Raw genomic sequence first — 23,473 nt, forward strand, 5'->3', positions numbered from 1 at the left:
CAAAATCTGCAACAAGAAGGTTAAATGCAAAGGGACAAGAGTCCCACCGGGCGTGCCAAAATGTATATGGTGAAAATGGATAACAATAATAACAAGATTGAAAGGCTAAATGAATCCAACCACAAAACCCTAGCCTAACAATAACAAAGATCCACCATAACATATGAAGATTACCTAAGACAATGCAAATAACACAAAATCACAAAGATTATACCATCACATGTCCAATAGGGTTTTGATCTCCATTCTTCCTATCTCCATTGATCTTGCTTGATATATTTGCTCTCAGATTTTTATGTGCACAAGAGCTCAACAAAGAACGGAATGTGGTTGCAAGTAGGATCGTAGTGTAGCCAATTGATCAAGTTGTTAGGGTTTGATAATGAAAAAGGCATCTCCTTAAATAGAAGACACAATATGAAATGGAGGGATAAGATTGAGAGGTGTAAAAAGGAGGTCGGCTAGGATTAGAGGGTAGGTAGAAGAAATAGTAAAATAATGAAAGGGGTAGGTAGTGTATGAATTAAGAGATGAATGACATGTGTCATGTGTAGAAAAAGATAATGAATTAATTAAATAAATAAAAATTTATTTAATTAATAGAAGAAGTAGGATAATTAAATAAATAAGATATTTACTTAATTTAGGAAAAGGATAATTTAAATAAATAAATGTATTTATTTAAATGAGAAATAAGGCTAGAAGAGGATAAATGAATTAATTAAATAAATAAAGATTTATTTAATTAATAGAAGAATTAGGCTTAGATAATTAAATAAATAAAATATTTATTTAATTAGACATGACAATTTTGGGTGTCTACACCATCAAGGAAGAGGACACAAAACAAGCAATTGTCATAGATTAAAAGATCTTATTCAAGATCTTATTGACCGAGGTGATATTGAAATTGAAGGACATGACCCAAAGACAACAAATAATGATCATCTGATGTTCAAAAATCCACTTCCATAGCCAGATCAAAGGGGTCCTACTTCCAGGAGAAACACTGATACCACTGATTATACGCAAGCCACGTATAATTACACTTTAAATCACTTGTACGATGCCAGTGAACAAATTACAACTATTACCATAAAAAATCCACGCAGTTCCGATTGCAATGTTGTTACACGTCACGACAAGGTTACCATAAAAGTTGCTCCACAAGGTACCACATCAATCCCCAAGCAGTATAACATTGTGGATCAATTAGATAAAACGCCCGCACTGATATCTATCTTAGAGCTATTACGCCTATCTCCATCTCATAAAACAAATCTTGGATCAAGCTCTCCAAGAGGCGTCAGTACCTGCTAACTTGAATACAGATCAATTCCAAGCCATGGTTGGAAGTCTAAGATCATCCCCTTGTCTCACTTTTTCCGAAAGTGACAATACATCCTTCCAACAACCACATAACGCCTCACTCCACATTGAAGGATTTATCAACCAACCTAGGATCAAGCGAGTCTTGATCGATAATGGAGCAGGCCTGAATATTTGTACACGACAACTAGTCACTGCATTAGGATATGCAATTGAATCAGTGGATCCCCGCAAGAAGATCACAATCAAAGCTTATGATGATACAGAGCGTTCATCCAAAGGAGCTGTTGTACTACCAATCCGAGTGGGCCCATTGGTGAAGCACATCATATGTCAGGTCCTAGACCTTCCTCTACCATATAATTTGTTGCTAGGAAGACCTTGGATACATGCCATGCAAGCTGTTCCATCCACTTACCATCAGAGTATCAAATTCCCACATAATGGTGTGGAAATTACAATCCTGGGAGATGCAAACCCCTTTGCATATTGTCATAACATAAATCATCAACCAGAGATTACCATTCCCAACAATAGAGAAGCCATCTCATCCACCTCATATGTAAGTCTAGCCTCTCTTTCCAGTTCAAACACTATTATACCCAAACAAGAGAAGCTCAAGATGAAAATAGCAGAGGAAGGTCCTGGGGAGTACAATCTAAGCCAGCTATTTTGTGTTGGACAAATGCCCACTTCTCCAAGAACTCATGGTGTACCTCAGCAGACACTGCATACACCAACAGTCACACCAGCATGCACTTTGACATCTTTCATCCTTGGAAAGAGTCAAGAGGATGAGACCAGAGATGAGGACTTAGCAAAATGGATCTATAAAGATCCTATCACCATAGACATCCCACAAGCTAAGCTTCCCACAGATCAACATGGAAAGGGCATGCTCATTATGAAAAGAATGGGTTATGATGGTCAAAGTGCTTTGGGACTTTGCAATTAAGGCCGACATGAGCCACTGTCGATAGAAATGAAGCCTAAAGATAACACAGGCTTAGGATTTCAAAAGGAGATCTTTCCTAAACTCAGATTCAAAGGGAAACCCAGCAAACCACTATATCAACCGATTACAAAGAGGTCACCTTTGATTATCAAAGCAGCACCACCCATCACTCCACCAATCAAAACAACAACCTCATCAACAACAACAATAACATCAAAAGCACCATTAGCAGCAAACACTATATCTGAATTCCCAGCAGTATCAACAACATTGACAATTCCAGCAAAAGTAGCAGAGTCAACAACACCAATAATTCCTATATCAGATTCACTAATTCCCATCATTCTTCCTGTAGCACTAATCGTTACATCTATAATGGTACATCAGCCGATCACACCTATAGTATTTAACTTGAACGCCATCCTAGAATGTTATAGCAATCGGATCCTGGATAGTGACTCAAAAACTAACTCACATGAGTGGGAATTTGATTTAGTGCAGCTTAACACTTCAGATGAGGAAGACACATCACTACCTCCACCCTGCAAGGACATCCCTATTTATGGAGAAGCACAGATAAAGACCTCTTGGGTTCCTGAACTGGAAGCATCTTCCATAGACCCTACGTCACATCCTATGCCCGATTCTGATAGGGAGAGTACCATCAATGACCTTGACCATAATGTCTTAACCCTCACTGAAACATCTAACGAACTTAACCTGATCAATGAGGTAATTCCCATTATCCATCTTGAACTCATCGAATGGAACCAACCTAATCCCCCATGCCCTGACCACTTCCAAAATGATGAGGCGATCATTGACTTCTTGGAATTACGGGATAACATACCAAGCAGGGATCATAAAGCTGGATTCGCCATAGAACTTAATAGCGCAACATACTTTGGGGTGTATGCCAAACCTTTTAGCTACAAAAATATAACAATAAAACATGGATCTTCCAGTGAAAACCACACTATGGCATTGTTTGATCCCACAAAAGTAAAAAGAAAGAGCAAATCCAAGGGTGAAAACCTCTCTCAGGTGCCTGAGGATGAAAGGTTTGACATTCTCCCCTCTAGTACACGATAGGAAAGATCAATGATTCTGATCGAGGAAACAAAATAATGCAATGTGGGGACTCCTGAAACTCCCCACCACATACATCTGGCATCTCTTTTGACTCTAGAGAAGCAGCCCAAGTTTGTTGAATTCTTCAAGAAATGCCAGATCAACTTTGCATGGTCATATGCAGACATGCCTAGTCTTGATCCAGATTTAGTCATGCATCACCTCATAGTAGAAGAAGAAGTTAAGCCTGTCAAGCAGAAGCTTTGCAAGATGCATCCCCGGATTGCAGTACTTGTCAAAGCGGAACTTAAGAAACTTCTAGATATTGGTTTCATTAGACCAATTGATTATGCAGATTGGATCTCCAATATTGTGCCTGTTGGTAAACCAAATGGGGACATCTGTATTTGCACTGACTTCAGAGATCTAAACAAAGCATGTCCTAAGTGTGTGGGGGAAAAAGTGACACTAAGCAAACATGCCCTAATCTCACTTTCAATCACACATTTGTGGAATACGAAAGAGCCTAGAGGTATCACACAATTGGCTACTTCTTCTTGTGGAAGAGAGAGCCACGGGCTACCTATTAGGATTTCTATTCTCTTGTTGTAATTGAAAGATAAAATAATGCAAGTTCAATCCCTAACCCCAAAGTGCAAGTATGAACTAATAACAAGATTACAGAATTGAACTTAAACAATGGAAAGCTGTAAACACAAGGACAAGACAAGAATGCAAATGCGTACCCAGAGTTAAAATCTGATTGAAAATGTTCGGGACGGGGGCGCGGGCGCCACTGTCCTGATTCTGCCCCTGAAACTGCTCTGGAAACTGTTGTTTTTGCACTCTGGAAAAGCTGTCAAAAATGCTGAAAATGTTGTCTGTCAGGAGGACCAGGGCGCCCAGCGCCTCTGTCCTAGGGACCAGGGCGCCCAGCGCCCCTGTCCTAGCAGGACCAGGGCGCTCCACGCCCCTGTCCTGGTCTTCTGGGCTGAAACTTGGTGTGTTATTCTGTCTCTGTCTGCTTCTCCCGGTTCTGCAACTTGCGGCGTCGTCTGAGTCCCGAAACCTGCACTTATATCTGAAAAGGTGTGTGGGCGGCTATATAAGGTTTTGCCTTATTCAAACCCCCGCTTCGGTGATTTCCACCTCCACGAATAGCCAAGTTGTATTGTAAAATGTATTGTGTGTGCAGACCTTGTGTGTGTGCAAGGTCCTAAAATGCAAGAAAGCAAACTAGAGCAACCTAGAAAGTAAACCCTAATTGCTTGTAAATGATAATTTAAATGCTCTAAATCAAGATGCAAAGTGATCTAAAGCATGAATAAATGATATATTGAAGCTTATGCAAAGACATGAAAACAACATGAAATCATACCCAACCCTCAAGGGAGGGGTACAAGCCAATCTTCAGTCGGTAATCTCCTATTGCTCTTCAATGTCTTCAAAGCCCTACATGAATGAATGAAATTGATGAATGCTTGATGAATGGATGTTTGAATGTTGTTGAATTCTTCAAAGATCTGCTCTTTCGCTGCATATGAAGTTCCTCAAAACCAAAATTCGGATCCTTTCAAATGAAGAAAGAGAGCTCTTATATATGAAACCCTAGATCATAAATTCGTATTTTGGCCGACCTAGAGATTGAATATCCCGCCAATTTCTTGGGGTTAAGCTTTATTTTATGATTGGATCGTGCTCCTAAAATTTCACGAAAAATGTCCGGGACCATGTTGCACTCCGGGCGCCATGGTCCTCTCCGGGCGCCATGGTCCCGACAACTTTTCACCAAATTTTCAGGGCCGTCGGATATGATGATTTTAGAGAGAATCCTGAAGTTACAGGTGATTTCAAGATGTTTTGACCCTTGAAATCAAGCCCCCAAGTTCAAAATAGGACCTAATTAGGGTTTTTGATTAAATGATGTATAGGAGGAATAAAATGAAAAGGGCACACTTTAATGAAAGGGCCCAACTTTATGATATAGGAGATGATAAAATAGAACCTTAGACCTAATTAATTTGATTAATTAAGTGCTAAAGGGGAAATGCAATGCAAAATGCAAAATGCGCCAAGGCGGGTGCTAAACTAGGTGTGAAATTGTACCACCCTAGCAAGTGCATACAATTTACGACGCTACACTAAGAATGACTTCCCCTTACCCAACATTGACATCATAGTAGACCTAACAGCAAGACATGCCATGCTTTCACTCATGGATGGCTTTTCAGGGTACAATCAGATAAAGATCACACCAGAGGATCAGCATAAGATGGCCTTCACATGTCCATGGGGAACATACTGCTGGAATGTAATGCCTTTTGGTCTCAAGAATGTAGGAGCAACATATCAAAGGGAAATGACCACTATCTTCCATGACATGATGCATACCATAATGGAAGATTATGTTGATGACTTACTGGCAAAATCACTCACAAGAGAAGGTCATCTAGACATATTAGAGAAAATCTTTGATAGACTAGAACAATATCATGTTTGACTCAACCCAAAGAAATGTGTCTTTGGAGTAACCTCAGGGAAACTTCTCAGATACATTATCTCCAGCAAAGGCATTGAGGTCGACCCAACAAAGGTCAAAGAAATCATGGACATGCCACCTCCAAAGAACATCAGTCAACTAAGGACATTACAAGGGCGGCTACAATCCATCTAAAGATTCATTGCACAATTGGAAGATAAGTGCCATCTTTTTACACACCTGCTACACAAGAACATATGCTTTCAATGGGATACCAGATGCCAACAAGCATTCCAGATGCTTAAAGACTATCTCATGAATACACCATTGTTGATCCCCCCAGATCCGAGTAAGCCTCTATTACTCTATATTTCAGCTACTACTACATCATTGGGAGTGCTATTAGCTCAACATAATGCAGAAGGGAAAGAGTGTGCTATATACTACATTTCTCGCACACTCGCCGGCTATGAACTCAACTACACACCTATTGAGCGAGCTTACCTTGCAGTAATCTTGGTAGCAACAAAATTGAGGCACTATCTATTAACATATAAGGTTCAACTCATTGCTAAGATCGATCCACTAAAGTACTTACTTAGCAAAGCAGCATTGACCAGCCGCTTGGCCAAATAGGTGATGATTCTAAGTGAATTTGATATTGAGTATGTGGACCGTAAGGCTATCAAAGGACAAGTTTGTAAAGCAGAAAATCGAACCCTAGGTGTTCCCCCCCCCCCCACTCCAAGGAGAGAGAAAGGAGGTCACTAGGATTGACGGTTTTCACTTAGGAGAGATTTTACATTCAAAAGAGGGGTTGAAACTCACAAGATCCAATCCCACACAATGCAAGACTAGATTCTAAATGAGTTTCAAGGGTTGAGACAGCAAGGCTACCCTCTTTTGTAAAGAATGTGGATAGAAGGATTGAATTAGGAGTGTAGGTGAAAGTAAGAAAGATTCGCTTGCAGATAGAAATAGAAACATGGGATGAAGCTGTGGACCTGGAATTAGTAGTAAAATGTCGAGATGATGCTGTCCTGCAAGTTGGAGCAAAATTTGACGGGACAATGGCGCCCGGTGTGCACACGGTCCTCCGAAAAATCCACGAAACGAAGGGGGATCTGTTCGTCTCTGCACAAGGATTCCAGATCTTCAATTACAGCCGTGTACCTACAACCTACACACAGAAAAGAGAGGATGATTGGGGGGTTAGGGATTAGGGGTTTTCCTTTAGGTCAAACCCCAATTTTGGAATTAACCAAGAAATGAGAATGTTGTAAATGTAAATGTTTGTAATGTAAACAAGTACTGATACCTTGTTGTAAGAATGTTTGTATTCTTACATGTGAAGGTGTAAATGTTGTTGTATGTTGTAAGTGATCTCCTCTTCAATGGTTGAATCCTTGTCTTGAATGCAACACTTAGCCTTGAATGGAGACTTAGAATGCTCAATTGCTTGAAGGAATTCTTGAATGCTTGAATGTTTGAATGTTTGTCTAGCACTTCCGCCTCTTGCACTTGCTTCACTTACCCTTTTCTGGGAGGGGAAATGTAGTTTATATACTTGTCAATTAGGGTTAAAAGACTGATTTTTCTGACCTTGGGCCGACCTAGAAAGATTATTTTCCAATTTGAAAACTTGAAGACCCGATGCCCCATAAGAGACCGGGCCCAAAATAGGGCCAGGGCCAGGGCACTGGGCGCCATGGTCCCACCTCCCGGGACAGCAGGGTGCAAGGAAGGATCAGGCCAAGGTGCAGAAATATGCAGTTTTTGATGTCGCAAACAGTTTTCGGGGTCTCCATTCAGGTTCAGTGTTGCGTCGCCATCGTGAAGACCCAAATGCAGTCGAAATTGCAAGTGTCACAATTTTAGGATGCTACATTTAGCCCCCACTTTAGCAGGAGTATAAGTGTACGCCCATACTTCTAGTAAAGTACAAGGAAACAACATTGAAAGACTTTCACCACATCAAGGAGGCAAGATACACCAAGCCCCCAGTGGATTAAGGATCTTACGACTTCGATTGACAAAGTAAAAGGGAAGATCACGAGGGAGAACCATGACTATCAGTAGTAAGGTCCCCTCACTATGAGTCATGTCAGAAAAATACCAAAAAATTTCAAGGCAAAGCTAAGTTTGTCAAGAAATTTTCAAGTATCCTGAAGGGATATGGACGGGGTGTATGCCCCCCTATGTTAAAGAAATATCACACGCCTCAACAGGGGTGATTGCTTTAAGGTAGCAATACACAAGAAATGAGAAGGGAAAGGAGCACGTTATCACAAAGATTTAGCCCCCAAGTGTGAGATAAACCCAAGGATAATAGACACAAAACACAAAGCACGAAGTGACTTTGCTTTCCTCAGGGTCAGTATGCTGTATGATAATTCATGTATATCATATGTATGTATGCATAATTGTTCTTCATTCCCCAATCAAGGAAGGTCACCTAGAAGAATGGAACACGTGTCTTTTGAGTCAACATGAGAGAGACCAAAAGAGATCTCAATGCCTTGCATCATCCTCAAGTAGACAACACTAAGGACAATAAATAGAACAATGAGAATAACACATAGAAGAAGTAACAAAAGAGATCAAGAGAGGAGAAGAGAGTCTGCTATGCTAATGAAACTAGTCTAGTACGTCATCTACCCCCCGATCTTGCCGATCAATATTTTGGGAAGGCGGGAAACACGCTAGAGGAGGAACATCCAACACAGTAGATGGAGCTATCACAAGATCCAAACAAGGGCTATGTTCATGTTCCAAGCCACATTGTTCTTGTCTAGGAGCTAGGATAAGTGCTTTAGAAAATTCGTTAGATAAATGGTTATCAACATCAACATATTCATATTCACTATCAGAAGCAAGAGAAGTAACATTTTCATCATGAATAACATTTTCATCTATATCATCATCAAGATTTATAAAAATAGGATCTTTAACTCGCACAGGATCAAAACCATCATGCATCTTATGCTTAGGAGATTTTGGCTCAATTTTCGGCTGAGGAGAAAATGGAATAATACTAGCTGAAGGTGTTTTTGGGGATTGCAAAGTTTGAGAAGCAGTTGCACGAGCTCTAAGATGATGCTTTCGTCGGCGTTCACATGCAGAACGATTTCGTCTAGTCTTAGTAGGAAGTTGAGAAGATTGAGGAGGAGGAATGTTCTCATCCCTATCACTTGGGTGTTTAGGTTGTGGTCTCTTAGGTTGGATAATAGGAGAAGAGGAAGGTCTCTTCTCTCTATAAAAGGAAGGAGGAGGAACTGCTCCATATAAAGGAGGAATATTTGGTTTAGGAAGGAGACCAAGTCCATCATGATGAGGAGGTATAGGTCTACTTTTAGAAAGTTTATTAGACATAGACATAGTCACATCCATAGGAATGGGTTGGGAATCTTCTTGAGGAAAGACATTAGTTTTATCTTTCAAAGGAAGAACTTCCTTCTCAAGAATGATACGAATATCAAGTATGGGTGTTCTAGGTTCACTTAGAGATAGTATCATATCTTTTTTCCACTTTTGATAAGATTTGAAAAGATGATCACTTCGCGGTGGAAGAGATTGGAATTGTTTAGGCCAAAAATAATCAATAGGAATGCTAGAAGTTCTTTCAGCTGGTTTAAAGAGACTATGATTGACAGTAACAACTTCACCATTATGGGGAAATTTCAAACACTTGTGAATAGGAGAAGCAATAGCTTTCATGGAAGATAGCCAAGGATAGCCTAGCTTCACACGAAATTGTTCGGATGAAGGAATAATGGCAAAGTTCACATCAAGGGATTTGTTATGAACTTCAATAGGTAATGTAATAGAACCAATTGCAGGAGAAGAAAATGCATCAAATAATTTCACAACCACATTTGTTTTGTCATAGATCACTTGATTCAATTGCAAAGTAAAAAGAAATTCTTCAGTAATAACATTAACCATGCCAGAAGGATCAATCAGCACTCCACGGCAAGGTGTATTCTTGACTTTTGCAACTATATATAAAGGACCATCAGTTGCCTTGATAGTTTCACTAGAATCAAATGTGATGGAAGGTTCTTTAGGGATTTTCTGTTGCTCTCCAAAATTAATCACATTTGGAGTCATAGACACACGACCATCAGGTGAGAAAGAGGAATCATTAGTCTCAATCGCATTAGAGGTATGAGAAGGTAATGGATCAGTAAAAATCTTAAGATTTTGGTTAGGAAGAGCTACAGATGTGTTGCCTTTATCACTCACACCTGAAACAGAGATAGTATTATTATCAATCAAATCTTGAATTTTACCCTTTAAAGCAAAACATTTTTCAGTATCATGCCCAGGTTGATGATGAAATTGACAAAAAGATTTGTTATCAAAATAGGGTGAATTAATCTTTGCAGGATCTATTTGCTTTATAGGAGGGAGAGTAAGCACATTTTGTTCCAATAACTTATTCATAATACTATGCAATGATTCATTCAAAGGAGTAAACTCTCTTTCTTTCTTGAAAAACTTAGAAATAGGAGGCACACCTGATGCTACATTCACATTGTTGTTGATGATGTTTTGATTGAACTTAACAAACCCTCTGTTTGGTTTAAACTTCCCAAATGGTTGTTGACTACTATCACCCTTATCACTCAGAGCCATAGGATTTGCTTGTTCCATTTGACTCACAGTCAGTTGATAATTGTGAAGAGTTGCACACAACTGTTGGAAAGAAGTAAACTCAGAAAACAGAAGTTTTTCTCTAATATCTTTTTGTAAATTAGAAATAAAGATTCTTTGAATATCATTGTCAGGTACTGGAAAAGAGATTTGAGCACACAAATGCTTATATCTACCAATGAAATCAGTCACTTTTTATTTAACACCTTGTTTACAATGCATTAAATCAATCAAAGTAACTTTAGGACTTATATTGTTTTGAAATTGTTGAATAAAAGCATTTGCAAGTTGTTGGAAAGAAGTAATAGAATAGGAAGGCAACGAGCAATACCATTGTAGAGCCTTATCTCTTAATGTTCTAGTAAACAGTTTTGCAAGCAACCTTTGGTCATGAGCAAAATCGGTACATATTGTTTGAAAAGTCTTAACATGTGTTAGAGGATCACCTTTAACATTATAAAGCTCCAACTGCGGGATTTCAACATGCTTAGGAGGGATATCTCGAACAATGTCAAGAGAAAGTGGACTCGCAACATCAAATGTGGGCACACTAAACTTAGATTGATTCATAGAGGCAATTTGTTGCTGTAAAGAAGAGACAGTTTGTGCAAGATTGTTAATGGTCACTTCAGTCGAAGAGTTCATATTAGACATGTTAGATTGTGATGGAGGTATTATGTTATTGAAAGAAGGTATTGATTGAGAGTGAGGTGGTGGGACACTATGATGGTTAGTCATAGGAGATGATTGGAAAAAAGGAGCACTACAAGGAGGAATGGAATGGTTGAATGAATTGCCCCCTTGCGTCATGTTCATTTGTGGAAATGTAATAGGAACACTCATTGAAGGAATGAATGAAGAATTCGGATTGAATGAAGGAAGAGGGTTGACTAAAGAGGAAGGATTGCCCCCATGACTAGTGATCATAGGCGGAATGTCTTATATTGAAGTAGTCATTATGTTTGATGTAAAAGTAGGTATACTAGCAATAGAAGTTGTCAAAGGAATAGAGTGATTGACTTGAGTAGGAGGTTGTGTATAACCCAAAGTTTCGGCACAACTCTTCATAGGCATCACATTCGAATCTACGATGTGTGCAATGCTACACAAAATATCAATTCCATTCTTATCAATTTGAACCATACGTTTTAGACCCTCAATTAATGAAAGAGCTTGACTATCGGGGTATTCTTGAGACATTCATTGCTGAAAATCATCAAATTGGTTATCCAATTTTGAAAGTTGTTCTACAAAAACCTCATGGAGAGCTTCTTCATCATTAGGAGGATTAGAGGAATTACCCGTGTCCTCATTAAAAAGGCCATTCAAATTAGGTTCCATCTCCTCAGTAATTAAACCTTGGAAAGACTTAATTCTAAGGCTTCGTCTAACAGGAATAGTGTAAGTAGGGCTTATTGTTGTAAAACTCATGCACTAGAGAGAGAGAAGATTTTGAATTTATTTTCGAATTTAGAGGTAGCAAATTTCAATAAAATCAGCCAATCTCCTAGATTTAAGATGTTAAATGCAATCATGACAATCTCTCGAAATTTCGGAAAAAATGTCAGGGACCATGGCGAACGGAGTGCACACGGTCCTCGCAACTTTTTTTGAAATTTTCAGGGATGAAAGTTATGATGATTTTAAAGCTAATCTGAAAAAAATTGAGTGATTTTACGATCTGTAGATAGGCCAAATTGAAGTTGCAATCTCAAAATTGAACCCTACCAAGATTGTTGAAAAATGCAAAATTTGAATTTTGAAAAAGAGAGGGAAACTGAAATTTTGAATTTTATGATTTTAGAGGGAATACTAAAAGTAATGCAGGCTTTGAAATTTAAAAGTTGACTCAATTTCGTGCAAAATTCAATTTTGAAAATGGGAATCAAGGTTGTTGCAATCAAACACTTAATTTCAAAAGTCACAAATTGCAAAAATTTGAATAAAGCACTGAAATTTTGAATAAATGCCAACACACTTTTCAGATTTAGGACAGTAAGAAACATAATTTTGAGACAAAATTTCAATTTCAACAATTTTTGAATGATTAGAAGCCTTAATCCAAGCAATCACTAGACCAACTTTGACTTTAATTTTGAAAGTGTTAGAATTGATGAAATCAGCCAAGATTATGGATTCTAGCAGAAAAATACAGTAAGATCTAGCTCCCGAAATTTCAGAAAAAATGTCGGGGACAGTGGCGCTCGGGGTGCACACAGTCCTCGCAACTTTTTTCAAAATTTTCAGGGATGAAAGATATTATGATTTTGTTGCGGAATCCAAAATTACAGCCGATTTGGAGGTGTTTTGATCAGTGAAATCATCGGTCAAAGGTTGAATCAAGAGGGTTAAAAATTAGGGTTTTGACACTTAACCACTTAATTTTCAGAATTAAGGCACAAATATGAATTGATAATTTGCAATAGAAGGGTAGATCTGAAACAAGCATTAACAATTAGACATTTCACAAGCTCAATTACTAAAAAGAAAATTTAGGGTTTTTATGCAATTAACCTCTAAAATTTGCAAAAGATCAAACATGGAAATGTAATTAAGGAAGCAAAATTTTCAGATCTAACCATGAATAATCAAAATTAGGATGTTCACGTCGGGTTCACCAAAATGTAAAGCGGAAAATCGAACCCTAGGTGTTCCCCCCCCCCACTCCAAGGAGAGAGAATGGAGGTCACTAGGATTGACGGTTTTCACTTAGGAGAGACTTTACATTCAAAAGAGGGGTTGAAACTCACAAGATCCAATCCCACACAATGCAAGACTGGATTCTAAATGAGTTTCAAGGGTTGAGACAGCAAGGTTACCCTCTTTTGTAAAGAATGTGGATAGAAGGATTGAATTAGGAGTGTAGGTGAAAGTAAGAAAGATTCGCTTGCAGACAGAAATAGAAACATGGGATGAAGCTACGGACCTGGAATTAGCAGTAAAATGTCGAGATGATACTGTCCTGTAAGTTTGAGTGAAATTTGACGGGATGATGGCGCCCGGCGTGCACACGATCCTCCGAAAAATCCACGAAACAAAGGGGGATCTGTTCGTCTCTACACAAGGATTCCAGATCTTCAATTACAGCCACGTACCTGCAACCTACACACAGAAAAGAGAGGATGATTGGGGGGTTAGGGATTAGGGGTTTGCCTTTAGGTCAAACCCCAGTTTTGGAATTAACCAAGAAATGAGAATGTTGTAAATGTAAATGTTTGTAATGTAAACAAGTACTGATACCTTGTTGTAAGAATGTTTGTATTCTTACATGCGAAAGTGTAAATGTTGTTGTATGTTGTAAGTGATCTCCTCTTCAATGGTTGAATCCATGTCTTGAATGCAACACTTAGCCTTGAATGGAGACTTAGAATGCTCAATTGCTTGAAGGAATGCTTGAATGCTTGAATGTTTGAATGTTTGTCTAGCGCTTCTGCCTCTTGCACTTGCTTCACTTACCCTTTTCTGGGAGGGGAAATGTAGTTTATATACTTGTCAATTAGGGTTAAAAGACTGATTTTTCCGACCTTGGGCCGACCTAGAGAGATTATTTTCCAATTTGCAAACTTGAAGACCCGATGCCCCATAAGAGACCGGGCCCAAAATAGGGCCAGGGACCACGGCGCTAGGCGCCATGGTCCTGAGGGACCAGGGCACTGGGTGCCATTGTCCTGAAGGACCAGGGCACTGGGCGCCATGGTCCCACCTCCCGGGACAGCAGGGTGCAAGGAAGGATCAGGCCAAGGTGCAGAAATATGCAGTTTTTGATGTCGCAAACAGTTTTCGGGGTCTCCATTCAGGTTCAGTGTTGCGTCACCATCGTGAAGACCCAAATGCAATCGAAATTGCAAGTGTCGCAATTTTAGGACGCTACAAAGTTATTGCAGATTAGTTGGCCGATGCACCACTCATAGGCGATCATCCTCTTATTTCCAATTTTCCAGATGAAGAGCTATTCATGATCACCAAAGCACAACCATGGAAGCTATACTTTGATGGTTCATACACTAGGCATGGCTTGGGGGTAGGCATTCTCTTTATCACCCCTCAAGGTGACAGCATCCTGAAGTCGTACAGGCTCACATTTCCATGCACAAACAATATAGTAGAATATGAGGCCTTGATCACAGGACCCAGGCTTGCCATACAATGGAAATTAAAAGAGTTACAGATATATGGTGACTCTCAACTGGTCATCCGACAAGTAACAGATGAATATCAAACCAAGGATGACAAACTCATGTCGTACAAGCAAATGGTGGACAATCTAAAGGCATCATTTACTACTATCACATTTGAGTAGATACCCAAAGATCATAATCAAGTTGTTGATGCTATGGATACCATCGCATCTCTCTTAGATCTTCCACAAAATTCAACACGCTACAAGTTCTTGGTAGAACTTTGGATTCTCGCTTATGATATCCCCAAATCTGAGATGATATGTCACCTTGTTGGTTCCGAATCCCCATGGTATGGTGAATTCTACACCTACCTCCACGATCATACACTTCCTCCTAACCAATTGAATAACCAACGTAAAACCTTCATTCGCCAAACCGCTTGATATACCATTATTGCTGAAACTCTATACCGACGTAGTCTTGATAGTACTCTCCTTCGATGTTTGGAACAGGATGAGATAACAAAGGCCTTGGAAGAGGTACATGAAGGAATTTGTGGAACTCATGCAAGCGGTCCTTCACTAGCCAAGAAACTCATGCACACTGGATACTATTGGCCATCTATGGAAAAAGATTCCTACTACTTTGTCAGAAAGTGCAAGAAATGCCAAGTTCATGGTGACCTGATACATGCACTAGCATAGGAATTGCAACCAATCCCAACACAATGGCCCTTTTGTCAATGGGGACTTGACCTTGTGGGTAAAATCAATCCATCTTCATCAAACGGCCACAAATTCATTATTACCTCTATCGAATATTTCACAAAGTGGATCGAAGTTGTTCCACTTACCCAAGTCACCGACAAACAGATCAGCTCATTCATCCTTAATTACATCATCTGCCAATATGGTGTACCCATGTCCATCATCACAGATAATAGACTTCCTTTCAAAAATCAGGATGTCCGTGAGCTCTGTGAGAAATTTCACATTCAACACCGCTTTTCCACTCCCTATTACCCACAAGGAAATGGTCAGGCCAAAGCATCAAATAAAAACATATTGAGAATCCTCAAGAAAATAGTCAATGATGTCGGTCGTGATTGGCATCTTCAACTAAATCTAGCACTATGGGCGTATCGAACTAGCATTCGAACCCCTACAGGCTCAACTCCTTACTCATTGGTTTATGCTGCAGAAGCCATCCTTCCCATCAAGGTTGAGATACCATCACTATGGGTTTCCTTGCATAATCTCATTGATGATGAAGCATACAGAGTATCACGTCTTCAGGACTTAGAACTACTTGTTGAGAAACGACAAGCTGCATGCAACCACCTCAAAGCCTATCAGCGATGCATGAGCAGAAGCTATAATCATCGGGTTAGACCTTGTACATTTGAGGTAGGTGATCTTGTTCTTCAAGAGAATCCTCATAACCAACCAAATAGAGAACATCAGGGAAAGTTTGAATCAAACTGGCTGGGTCCATATGTTATCACTGTTGTATTTGGGTCCGGGGCATATCAGTTGGCTACTTCAGAAGGAGAACCACTAGTAGATCCAATCAACAACATGCACCTCAAAAGGTTTTATACATAAGTTGTATAGAGCATCAGGCTCCCATACATACTGGAAAAACACCAAAAACATTTTGAAAAATGTCCTAAAGAAAATACAAAAACATCAAAATAGTAAAAAAAAATCATGCATCCAAATGGTGAACAACCACTCTGATGGCACCTTGGGTAAGTGCAATGGTGAAAACCTAGCAAACAAGCACCACTCATAAAGTCTATAGCTACATTGTCTTTCAAGCTTGTTGCGATCACATTCATTACATACACACATCCATCAGTCCAAAACCGTAGCTTGTTATTGATTTGCAAATAAAGAGATAGTACTTCATGCATCTTGCATCTCACTTTTTCATGGTCATGCCTATACTGGGGGCAATGCCCTTAACCTATTGATGGAAGTGGATTTCTACATTACTTATGATTCGTTGAGTTCTTCATTCAAAACTGTCTCACAAAATACCAAAAACATTCAAACAATCAAAAAATCCAAAAACATCAGAAACCATCAAAAATCAAACAAAAACATGGCAACACATTGTACATACTCATCTAAGAAGATACCAAACAAACATTTTGAAAAATACTCAAAATAATGATCACTTATGAAATCGACCAAACAATCAACATCAACACACAAACTGTCTTAACAAGGATGCATCCTTCCTTACCAAAACAAAGCATGATACCATTTTCTTTGATAAGAAAATTATGTTTAAGCTATCAAATACTTGGTTGATTTGTAGGTTATTCATTCATTTATATATATCAGGTTCCTACGCTACTCTGAGATATCCATGAGTGATTAGAGTGGTCGGGATGGTTCCTAAGCATTATTTGTATGTCTTCTGTGAATTATTCTGATGAAGTTTCGAGGCATGTACTAATGGTGTCTACGTGGGAAGCTCACTAAGTCACGTGATCATATGCAAAATATAGTCATAAATCACTACGGCTTGTTGACTACAGCGTATGCCTCGACCATATGAGCATGAACCATTATCGAGGGTCCATATTCTTTATTCTTTATATATGTTGTTTTCTTATAGGTACAATGCTCCATCTTTGGTTCCTACTGCCTCATCCAAGCTCGATAATGATTTATCTCTTATTACGCTATGCACTTTGTCTCAGGATATGATCGGTAAAAGATCAAGGAGGATGTTCCAAGTCATGCATGAAAGGAGATAATCCTTATCTGTTCCGCAAGCAATACTCAAGTCAACTTGATCCATTATATCAAGTTGCTTGTATTAACTTGCTATATCAAAATCCATGTAAGGAATACTCAGGTCATCTTGAATCATTATGTCAAGTTGCTTGTATTTTCTTACAACATTTTAAAGCTCAATGATGAAAAATAAAGCACTATGGATCATCATTCCATCTCATCTGTATATATTGCATTTCATTGCATTTCATTGCATTCCATCCATCCATACATTCATAATAGATGCATATCATGCATACATAGTAATGACAATGCATACTCTATTTTCCTCTTCTTCCATAAGAATGAGTCATAGGTCCTTCATTTCTTCTATCTAAACATCGAACCCCCCCCCCCCCCCTCACCCTCCCCATCTCGATAGTCAGCATCACATACCCTACATCATTTCCCAATCAAGCCACGTTCATCACCATCCATCTCTAAATAGGAGGGACTGCGTTTCCCATCCTAAGTCATCTTATAAGCCAAGCAAGTTACTCTGTCTGCATAGGTACATCGCCTCACACACACCTAGACTATCAACAGATACTCTGATCAAGTATCTTTAGGTCTCAACAGGTAATCGATCATGGTAATCCTAGACTACATCAGGCATTTATCATAAATGACCTAGTCTCAACGGGGCTGCTATGATTCACCATAATCATCCATCCCACGCACACACTATCAATTGATCAACCAATCAAACACAATCCAATGGACAATTACATCAATTGTCTAAAGTCTCAATGAGTATTTTGCTTCATATACCTTGACTTCATTAGGCAATTACATCAATTGTCTAAGTCACATCAAGTCACTTTGATTCACTTACTCAGACTTTATCCTGTCCAAGCGACCAACTGACATCAACTGTCACACTTTAACTCGACCGGGGCAATTAAAATGATTGTACTAGATTGTTCAACCACTTTTGATCAATTATATAGCATCACTTGAAAGCACAACCACCACATTTTCACTGTATCTCCTGCATAACCTATGAGTACTCACTAGCTTGCTATTTCTCCGTATTCACTCTATTTTCTTCCATTCTTTCAATGTTATTGCTAATTTCTTCTATTCTACCTCCCCTCCACTTCTCGTTCTTTTTCGAGAGATCGCCCGATTTTTGAAAAAAAAATTGGTCCATCTCTTGAGGGAGCATACCACCCACTAAATTAACATTTATGGGGCATATTTCTTCACACCTATTTTTCTTTCTTTGAAACGAAACGATAAAATCGCACCGTCTCAAAGAGGGGCAAATGTAGTCACATAAATATGTCCACTTAATTAAATGAATATTTAGTATTTATTTGATTATTTAACCATCAATCAATAATTAATTAAATCAATATTTAATTAATTCATCTTAACTCTCTTCTCCTATTAATTAAATAAATTATTTGATTTATTTGATTTAATTCATTTAACCAAATTCAGACCATTAATTAAATAAATAAATCATATTTGTTCAATTAAATCTTCTCTCAAATTTAAATAAATTAATATTTATTTAAATCCCCCAAAATCCCATCTCACATTTAAATAAATTAACATTTATTTAAATCACCTTTATCCTCCACCCACTTGTATTTTCCTACAAATGCAAGTTGCACAACTATTTTAAATAAATAAATTATTTATTTAAAATCCTATTTATCCTCACCCACTTGAAACCTTTAATGGTTTCCCTTAAAGTCTTCAAACTTAATGACTTCCTTCTAGAGTCTTCTTAAGCCTTTAATGGTTTCCCTTAAAGTCTTCAAACTTAATGGCTTCCCTTAAAGTTTTCTTAAGACTTTAATGGTTTCCCTTAAAATCTTCAAACTTAATGGCTTCTTTCTAGAGTCTTCTTAAGCCTTTAAAGGTTTCCCTCAAAGTCTTCAAGCATTTAAATGCTTTATCTTCCTTTTTCTCATGTAAATAAATTAAGATTTAAATAAAATCCAAAATTCACATTCACATTTAAATAAATTAATATTTATTTAAATATCTATCCAAATGCAAATTACACCATTTAATTGAAATAAATGATTTTATTTTAATTGAAAATCCCAAAATTCCTCCCACTTGCATTCTCCTACAAAATCCACTTGCATGCCTTAACCCCTTCTAGATTCTTCTAACCCCTTCCTAATTAGCCTAATCCATCCCCTAAATATTGTCACATTCCTAAGCAACTTGGAGTCACTTCTCAAAGCCCTCAAATTCTTTGAAAGACATTTAAGGCTTTAAAGTCTTCAAATGGTTAACCTCTAAAGTCTTCCAAACCATTAAAGGCTCTTACATAACCATTTATGGTTAACTCACCTTTTACCTTTGGTTAGAGACTTTCCTCTAACTTAACCATCCTTTTGACTCATGGGTCTCTTCAGAGCATTTATTTCTTTGACTAAGGTAACCATTTAACCCTTGCACATTCATTTATCCCTTGGATAAAAGAAATATCCATTAACCTAACCCTAACCCTAACCCAACCCCCTAGGGTAACCATCATGTCCCCTCAAGCATTTAATGCTCCTTATCTCTCCTCTCAAGCCTCCTCATGGTGACACTTGTCAACATGGGATTGGGTTGAAAGTCTCACATGGATTGAATATCTTTCAATCCTAACCCTTGTTAAGATTTCTCAATCTTAACCCTTCATTTCCCCATTTCTTCTATAAATAGAGCGCTTCTCCTCAAGCAAAGGAGGAAGCATTAGAGTATTGTTGTTATACTGGTATTAGCATAGAGCTTTTTCATAGCATCACTATCTACACTTGCATAGCATTTTCTTATCACTTTCAACCATCTTGAATCTCCATATGGCATCCATGGCTAGTGCTAAAAGCTGAGAGCTACACTCATGTGGAACTTGGAGAGGAGAGGAACAAGGGAGGAGCAACTATGAGCATCTTGATTAGCATTTAAAGGAGTATAGTTTATCTATTCTATGTTTGTATGCTTTCTATTTCATGCTTAATATCTCTCTTGATATGCCTATTTAGGATAATCTTTTGTTGCTAACACTAATGTTTATTTCTTGTGCTCTTGTGTGTGTTGCCATCAAACAGATTTTCTAATCCTTTTTGTAGAGCATCAGTTTCTTTACACAGTTTAATCACTTCACTTATCTAAGGTTTGGGGGTTTTAAAGGTGAACCCTTTAGGCTACCCAAGTATGTTTCAAACTCCTATATTTTGATTGAAGTTTCCAGGCAGCTGGCCTATATCACAAAGGATTATGGTGAGAATTCCGATACAAGTGAGATTTTTCCCATTGATTTAGGCCATTACAGTTGTAGGTCTGTCTCTGATGCGTTGAATCTTGAGCTATAATTTGAAAGATTTCATTTGAAAACCTTTGTGAAAAGGGACAACTTTGACAGTAAAGGGTTTATCTCTCAATATGTGAAGAAGATGGTGCCTGAACAACATGTGTCCCAGTTGGAGGATTATTGGGTGGATTGCCCAGATGAATTTGAAGTAAGGAAAAGGAATTGGTCCAGATTAAATTTGAAATAGATTCATGACATGAAACTGCTAATGGATACCTCGGGTGTCACCACTGATGATGAGAATGTACTGGATTCAGAGTTTATGAAATGGGTTCATAATGAACCTCTCCCAGAGGTGGATTGGAGTAAAAAGATGGAGGATAGTGTCTAGACACGCACTTTCAGTGTAATTCACGAGACAGAAAATTGGCTTAGGAGTTGTCGATTTCATCTGACGAGGGAAACCAGCTCTAGAAACAAAAGTGGGAAGAGGAAGATCGCAAGTAAAACTTATATTTTAACTAACATCCATGTTTATGTTGTAGGAAAAGGGCAAGCAAAGATTAAACAAGAGAAACTTGACACTGAAACTGAACTATCTATTAGTGGTCGGGTTACCAGGTCGAGGTCCAAGAAGATTTTTCAGCTGCTGGCTCCCCAGCTCATTCTTGATTTGGATGCAGAGGAGGTACTATGCGATATGACATCGGTTGTTTCTAATGCAGACAAGGTTTCAACTGGCACAAATGCTATTTTCGAGGACTCAGGGATGCTTGATATCCAGCCTGATGTAGATAGTGTCACATTGCCACCTTCAGAGGGATCTCCTCCCATGCCATCTAAGGAACTGACTCTGGCACCTAAGTGGTTAAGTGACTCAATTACCAGGAAAAGAAACGCGGTTCCAATTTCAGTATCAATGGAGGATGCCGTGAGTAAATGTCTGGGAAAATCCATGAAGCCCAAAAGGCTAAAAATGGAGGCTATGATTGGTTTTGACGAAAGTACAAAGAATTGGACTACAAACATCGCCAAACCCGCATCTGATAAAGATGCTATTACTACTTTAGAAGTAGATTATGCCATTGAACGATTTGATTTAGGGTTCAGAACCAGAGTCGTAGATGTGAAGCATTTGGAGACTTCAACCAAACAGATTATCTCCCGTACTTGGAAGGATGAAAGAGACAAGGCTAAATTGAAGCAGAATTTAATGCAAATGGCTCAGTATATTCATGCCCTATAGAACAACCCATTATTGTTGTCTCAAATCTCAGTGCCATTTAGTTCAAAATCACCAGGTTATCAGAATTTCTTTGATGAGGTTCAACGAAACAAAATGATCACAGAGATTTTCTCTGAATGGGTCACCTCAATTGTGCATCAAGGGACCCATTACATTTCAGATTTGGTTTACATTTTCAAGGATGCTAATGAAGTCACCAAAGAGTTGGATGTCAACTTGGTCTCGTGGTAGAAAGAGAAGACTAAATGGGCAATGATTTTGAAGCAAATGCGTGATATTCAGCATTATGGCCTGATGAATTTTCTTGCCGAAAGGCAAGTGCCAGGGTTAAATGAAGATGTGATGTTTATTTGCAAAGAAAGCATTGAGTGGCGCAACCAAATCATTGAACAGGGCCATAATGAATCAGCCAATCTACGTGATGAATTAACAAACTTGAGGATGACCATGCAGAAGGATTTGTGTTGTGTAGATGTCCAATTGCTTAAAGAAGATGGCCAAACTCTGGAGGATACTACAAAAATGATTAATCAGTTTAGCAGCCACATTAAACAAATCAAAGTGGAGAAATCCTTGGCTATGGAGGATTTTACGAGGATTTCCAAAGTGGAATCAATGCTCATAGTTTGTCTAGATCACCTGGACTCACACAGGGACAAAGTGCAGATGGTGAAGAGAAAGAAAGAGCTCTGGAAGCAAAGAGTAATACACATCAGCCTACCGCATGTAACTATAATTCAGGAATTTTTGAAGGTGCATCGAGAGTGGAGTGCGACGAAGGAGGTGATGGTGTCTGTCCAAAATACCAATCCGGCCAATCCAACCGAGACCGAATCAAAGACATGACTAGCACTGTTGGCAGTTGTTTACCAGCAAGTCTAGTCATTTTTAATTTTGGTTATGCAGTTAGGGTAGTTTTCTATTAACTCTTACGAGTTAATCTTACTTATGGTTAAAAACTATTGGTCTGGTGACCTATTTATATGTTTTAGAATGACTTTAAAAGGGCTTACTAAGTTTTTGAAAAACTATCTCTTGAATTTTTGCTGAAATACTCTGTGTATGAAAAGTCGATAATCATCTATGAATGAAAATCATATAACAGTTATCTTTGATTTCAAATATGTGTGTTTGATGCATGAAATTTGATTTCTGTGTGGATATATTTCAAATAAAGACCTGTTATAACTTTATGTGCGCAGAAGATTACCAGCGGGATTCACCTTATAAGCTTTTCATTTTGTTTTAGTGTACATGTAAAGTTTTTCGACTTTATACAAAAATTATATATAAATCAATGCTTGCGTTCATTCGGTGCTGACTTGTGAATGCAATAACCTTTTCTATGCTTTCTGGTGAAAAGTATAATAGAGGGAGTTGTACCTTAATTCAGAGGTTAATCAATATAATGATTTTCCAACTGTCTGGTAAAACTTGTCTTTCATTTCTTGGTCTTAAGTGTATCCAAACTAAATAAAGTACGAAAGACAAATTTGTTTACCAACAAATTTTTGGTGACTCTACTGGGGAGAGCAAGAAAATTGGTTTTAACAAAAGTCATC

Source organism: Cryptomeria japonica, chromosome 6, assembly GCF_030272615.1.
Source record: "Cryptomeria japonica chromosome 6, Sugi_1.0, whole genome shotgun sequence".
Lineage (NCBI taxonomy): Eukaryota > Viridiplantae > Streptophyta > Pinopsida > Cupressales > Cupressaceae > Cryptomeria > Cryptomeria japonica.